At 46.4% G+C, this 5541-nt stretch overlaps 1 protein-coding gene across 2 annotated transcripts in view; it reads right to left on the bottom strand.

The window, feature by feature from the left end:
• Window positions 1-5541, bottom strand: part of TDRD7 (tudor domain containing 7) — a 96232-nt gene that overhangs the window by 89575 nt on the left and 1116 nt on the right. The window lies entirely within an intron of this gene.

Raw genomic sequence — 5541 nt, 5'->3', positions numbered from 1 at the left:
TTCCTAATATCCAACCTAAACCGCCCTTGCTGCAACTTGAGACCATTGCTGTCATCTGCTACCACTAAGAACAAGTCTAGCCCTAGCCCTGGCCCATAGAGGGCAGCCTGCCTTTACCCCATGCACAAATCCAGGGGGCACATGCCCCCAGTGCCTCCCCCAGGGATGCGCGCAGCAGCAAGAGCCATCCCCCCTCCCCACCCGAGACTGTCCCACACCCTGCCCAAGCTGGGCAGTTCCTGCTTCAGCCCCACTCCATCACTCACCGTGGGGACCTCGACCTGCCCCTCCTCCCCCCAATACCCCTTCCACCCCACAGACTTACCGGAAAGATGCTGCTCCCCAAGCTGCCCAGGATGCATATTGGCAAATAGGATCAATATTGGCTGATGTGGTCAGTTAATAAATCAGCCATCAGTATCAGCCAAAAAAAAAAATCTTTAATTGGTGCACTCCTAGATGTTACCTAAAAGAAAACACAACCACCCAACCAATTGACACCACCACCATGTGCAGGTAGCGGTTTAGACATTATAAACAAGCAAAGGCTATTCCTTTAGTAAGTATGCTTCAAAGCTGAGCTCACATTCTACCTCCTCTGCACCCCAAAATATCCTGAAGTTTAGCAACTCAGTACTAACATTTAAGAACTTCATCTGCTGGAAGCAGATATTTCCCACAAAGAACCCTGTAAAAGGAGAGTGGCTGGACCTTCCCTCCTTTTCTTTCCACCAACCTACTTTGTATCCTTATTGATGCAAGGACTATAGCCACCTCTATATTCCAGTTCTTACCCAATCCAGGTAGCTCACATTAGACTGCTAACCACAAGACAGCAGTGCCTTAAATCCCTTTTGCCAGTAGGACTGAGATGGACAAACCCTGTTCCACTAAGTCTCCACACAAGTCCTGACCATAGCCTATTCAGATGTAAAGTTGGCTGGCCAAGCATCACAAACCTCACCACAGAACTTCCTGAGCCACTTCTGACCTTTGCCTTCCAGAACCCACAGTCCAGGATCTGTTCACCTTTATCCAAACCTGTCACTTGCAGGGCTTTTACTACATTTGGACCCAAAAGCTTCTTGCCCACCTGAATCTGTCCACACATGAAGTGAACATTCACTGTAGCCATGTTTCTTCCCTTCAAAACCTAAAGATAGGAAGTCGGGGTGCTCAAGCCTGGCCTAGATCTGGTCTACAGAGCCATTCCACCTAGCCCACATGGGTCAAAAAATTTGGCAGCGGGGAAGCAGTGGCATTAATTGCTGCTCCCCGGCTGCCAAAATTTCCAGACTCATGAGCCACAGACATATGCACACTTTGAAGTGCTCCAAAAATAACACTGAAAGAAACAGGTATTATTTTGAAGCACTTCAGCTTACACATATGCTCTACAGAATGTGACAGGACTACCCAAGGGTCCCCTAGCATCCCACGGTGCTCTCCCAAATCTCCTTGCCAGAACTGTAAGGCTAGAGGCCCCAGAACCAGGGGTCTAGCCCTTGTACTCAATTCCTGTACATCTCCTGGCAGAAAGGCACAGGGGAGTAAATTCCAGTTAATTTACCACTCTGAGGGGAATACAAATACTGATGAATTATTCAGTAGCCATCAGTAGTTGATAAGGAGATAGGAGGGAGACACAATAGTGGCCAATTACAACAGAGGGCAATTATGCCAAAGGTGAATTAATCAGTTTACTGTACTGAAATCATACCAGAGAGCCACTGTGTTCATACAGATATTTCAGGAATTGAGAGTTATGCTAACATCCAAAAGAGAAGAGTTAAGGGCAACACGAGAAGAATCATAATTTTTAGAGTTTGACCCCGACGTAGAATACAGGAACTTTCAGCTACCTTCAGCTGTGTAATTTCACCACACAGGAACAAGCCTGAAATGTTTAGGGTGCGGCAGCAGTACAAAAGTAACATGGGATACCCCCCCATCATAGAATAGAAGGACTGGAAGGAACTTGTAAGATCATCGAGTCCGTTCCCCTGCCAGGGGTAGGATGTTACTGGGCTCAAGCAAGCTCAACGAGATGCTTGTCCAGCCTCCTCTTGAACACCTTCAGGGATGGCGACTGCACCACCTCTGCTGGGAGTGTTCCAGATTCTAGTTACACTTACAGAAAAGAAGCTTTTTCCTTATGTCTAGCATGAATTTTTCCTCAATTAGTTTGTGCCCACTGGTCCTTGTTCTCCCAAGGCGTGCCTTTCTGAAGAGTTGCTCAGAGTTACCCCAACTGGAAACAAGGACTTAACAAGTTGAAAAGATGAATATTTGTACACATTTACACTAAAGCTGTTACACCAGTGCAGCTAACCGATGTGTGTCCTGGGATGAACATTCAGATTTTCTAAACATAGCAACCAACAACCAGAACAAAGAAGGCCCTAGTAAATTCCAAACAACGTTTTTATTGTATTTTATTGGTCTCTAAGGGCATTTATACACTTGTTATGGGAGGCATTCGGTGGGGGGGGGCTTTAACTAAAATGGTTCCAATTCAGGGCCCCAGGATCCTCACCAGCAGGGAAGTGAAAGCTGCAGTGTTAAACATGGCACCCATTTTCAGTGCCAAGTTTAAAACTGCAGCTTTCACATTTGCTTCCCTGGCAGCTGGAAACAGGGCCCCTCTACCAATGGGGCTGAGGGGTAGGGCAGGGCTGGGGTCTTGCCTGAAGAGCCTTGCTGTGCCTGTGGGCTGGGTGGCGTGGCATCTGGGAGGAGGGGGCCAAGCTGGGCTGGGAGAGCCCTGCCTTACCTGGAAGGGGGTCAGGGCCAGGCTGGCTAGGCCAGAAGTGCCGCAGCACTAGAGCTCCCCAAAAGTAATGTTAGCCCCACTGCAGCTGAGCTACCCCACCAAGGGCTGCTGCCTGTCCACAGAGACACAGCGCAACACTCCCTGCTCCCTGCAAATGAGTGTAAGGGGGGGGAGTGAGATTGAGCCATGGGAGGCTGGTGAGACCGATAGACTTTTTTATTAGACCAACTAAATAGTTAGAAACATTTTTCTTAGCAAGTTTTAAAAACCCTTTGTCAAGCTGAGGAAGCATCTGGAGTTGGTGTGTACTATTCATTCCATCTAGGAAGAGCAAATAAGCCAGAGGCTGATCTGCATGCAAGAAAGCCAGTTAGTAAAGATGCAAACTGAGGAGTCAGTGGGTGAGACACAGGCTATGTGGGAGAAAGAAGAATGAATGTAGCAGGTAAAAGTGGAGAGGTATTTGGTGAATCAGATGTCAAGCAGGTTATAATACATCATAAATCCAATGTCTATGTTTAGTCTGGTAGGTATCATCCATGTTGGTAGCCATGTTGATCTGAGACCAGAAGAAATACAGAAATCTAGAACTCTTGGTTCCAAAATGGTACATTTTATTAGACAAAATGGGAAATCATAAAAAAGCTGGACCCAGAGGGACAGCTTTTCATTTCCAGCTCCCCCTGTACAAAAATGAAGTTTAATTCCTACCTATGAGGACTTTTTAACATCAATACTTTTTCCAGAGCCTGATGAAGGGCCTTTGAGCCTGAAATCTTGCAGAAAAGGACAATTTTCTTGTGATTTTCCAGCTGGTCTAATGAGGAGGTATTATTACTTTGGAACCAAGAGTTCTAGATTTTGTATTTCTTCTATGTTCAGTCCATGTTTTTTTTTATCCAGGAGGTGATGAAGTGAAGTTCATAGGCTTGTCTGTGAAAACTGTTTTGTGAATTCCCTTTGAGGATTAATACTGAGAGATTGGACAGAGTGGTTTTCTTGTGAGAAATGTGCCCGCACACGTAGTTGGGTATTCTTGTCTTTGATAGATTTCCAGTGCGTGTTCATTCTGGTGAGTTGCTTGGTCTCTCCTGTGTATTTTCCATCAGGGCATTTGGTGCATTGGATGAGATATATTATATTCCTGGAGGTTCAGGTGTAAGATCCAGGAATGGTGATGGCTCTGTTGTGGCGTGTAGTAATTGTGGGGGTACTGCAGATATGTTGGCAGGTTTTGCATTTCTTTTCATGGCATGGTCTGGATCCAGTTGGTGTGTTCTGGGCCTGAGGGAATTGCTTCTGGTGATGAGGTTAGCGAGGTTCGGTGCTTGTTTGAAGGCTAGGATGGGTGTTTCTGGGAAGATCTCTTTAAGAATTGGGTCTCCTTCTAGTCTGAGTTGCAACTCTTTGGGGATTTTCCATATAGGTTCAAGGGAGGGGTAATATGTCATAACCAGCAGTGTGTGATTCGTGGAGGCTTTCCTTCTGCACTGCAGCAAAACTTCAGGTGGTATCCAGGTGGCTCTTTCAAATGTGCATCTCTCTCTCTGAAGGAGTGTCCTAGTTGTGTGAAAGCCTTTTTAAGATCTGCGAGGTGGCAATCCCAGGAGATCTCCTCAGTGCAAATTCAGTGGGATCTGAGAGCTTGGCTGTATATCACAGGTTTCTTGGTGCGTTTAGGGTGACTGCTGGTTCTGTGCAGATATGTATGTTGGTCTGCGGGTTTCTTGCATAATGCAGTCTGTATTTTACCACGCTGGATGCTGATCATTGTGTCAAAAAAGGAGATGTTGGTGCTGAAGTACTCAAGAGACAGTTGGATGGAGGAGCGATGATTGCTGAATTTCTGATGGAACTCAATTAGAGATTGCAGGTTTTCAGTCTAAACAATGAAGATGTCATCAATATATCTTAAGTATAGCAAGGCTTTGATGGTGCAGTCTTTAAGGAATTCTTCTTCCAGGTGGCTCATAAAAAGGTTGGCATACTGTGGGGACATTTTGGTGCCCATAGCTGTGCCCATGGCCTGGAGGAAATGTTGGCTATTAAAAGTGAAATTACTGTGTGAGGATAAGGTCAGTAATATCTTTGAGTCTGTTCTCGGAGTTGTCATCTTGCTCTTGTAGGTATGTAAGGCAGGCTTGGATGCCCTCCTGGTGTGGGATGCTGGTATATAAGTTGGTAACATCCATGGTGGCTAGGAGGGTGTTGCTGGGAAGGTGGTCTATGTTTTTAAGTTTTCATAGAAAGTCTGTAGTGTCCTGGACAAAACTTGCTCTTTGGGTAACAAGCAGTTTAACAGTTGATTCCACAAAACCCACTGACTCCTCAATTTACATTTTCACTGACTGGCTTGCATGCAGACCAGCCTCTGGCTTCTTTACTATTCGTTCCATCCAGGAATAGCACACCAACTGCAGCTGCTTCCTCAGCCTGAACAAAGGTTTTTAAACCCAAAAGCTTACTAGAAAAATGTTTCCAACTATTTAGTTGGTCTAATAAAAGATATCAGATTTACCCAAAGAACTTGTCTGCCATGTATGTACATTTGGCTGTAGTGGGGCCGGGGAGCAGGTGAAAGAAGCAGGCATGTTCCCCCCCAGTCTAGCAGGGTCCACCCAACCTCCCCTGCCAGCACCAGGAGGGGGAGGGGGAAGAGGAAGGGAAGGGGCCCCTCCCCCCAAAGCCCAGCTCCCATAGGGGAAGAGGGCCTCCAATTTTGTGATTGCCCAGGGCACCAGTACACCTTAAGCCACCTCTGTGCTTGC

Source organism: Gavialis gangeticus, unplaced genomic scaffold (genome assembly GCF_001723915.1).
Source record: "Gavialis gangeticus isolate Ggan-Ray unplaced genomic scaffold, GavGan_comp1, whole genome shotgun sequence".
NCBI lineage: Eukaryota > Metazoa > Chordata > Crocodylia > Gavialidae > Gavialis > Gavialis gangeticus.
Note: the sequence above shows the minus strand (reverse complement) of the source record. Positions and strands in the feature narration are given on the sequence as shown.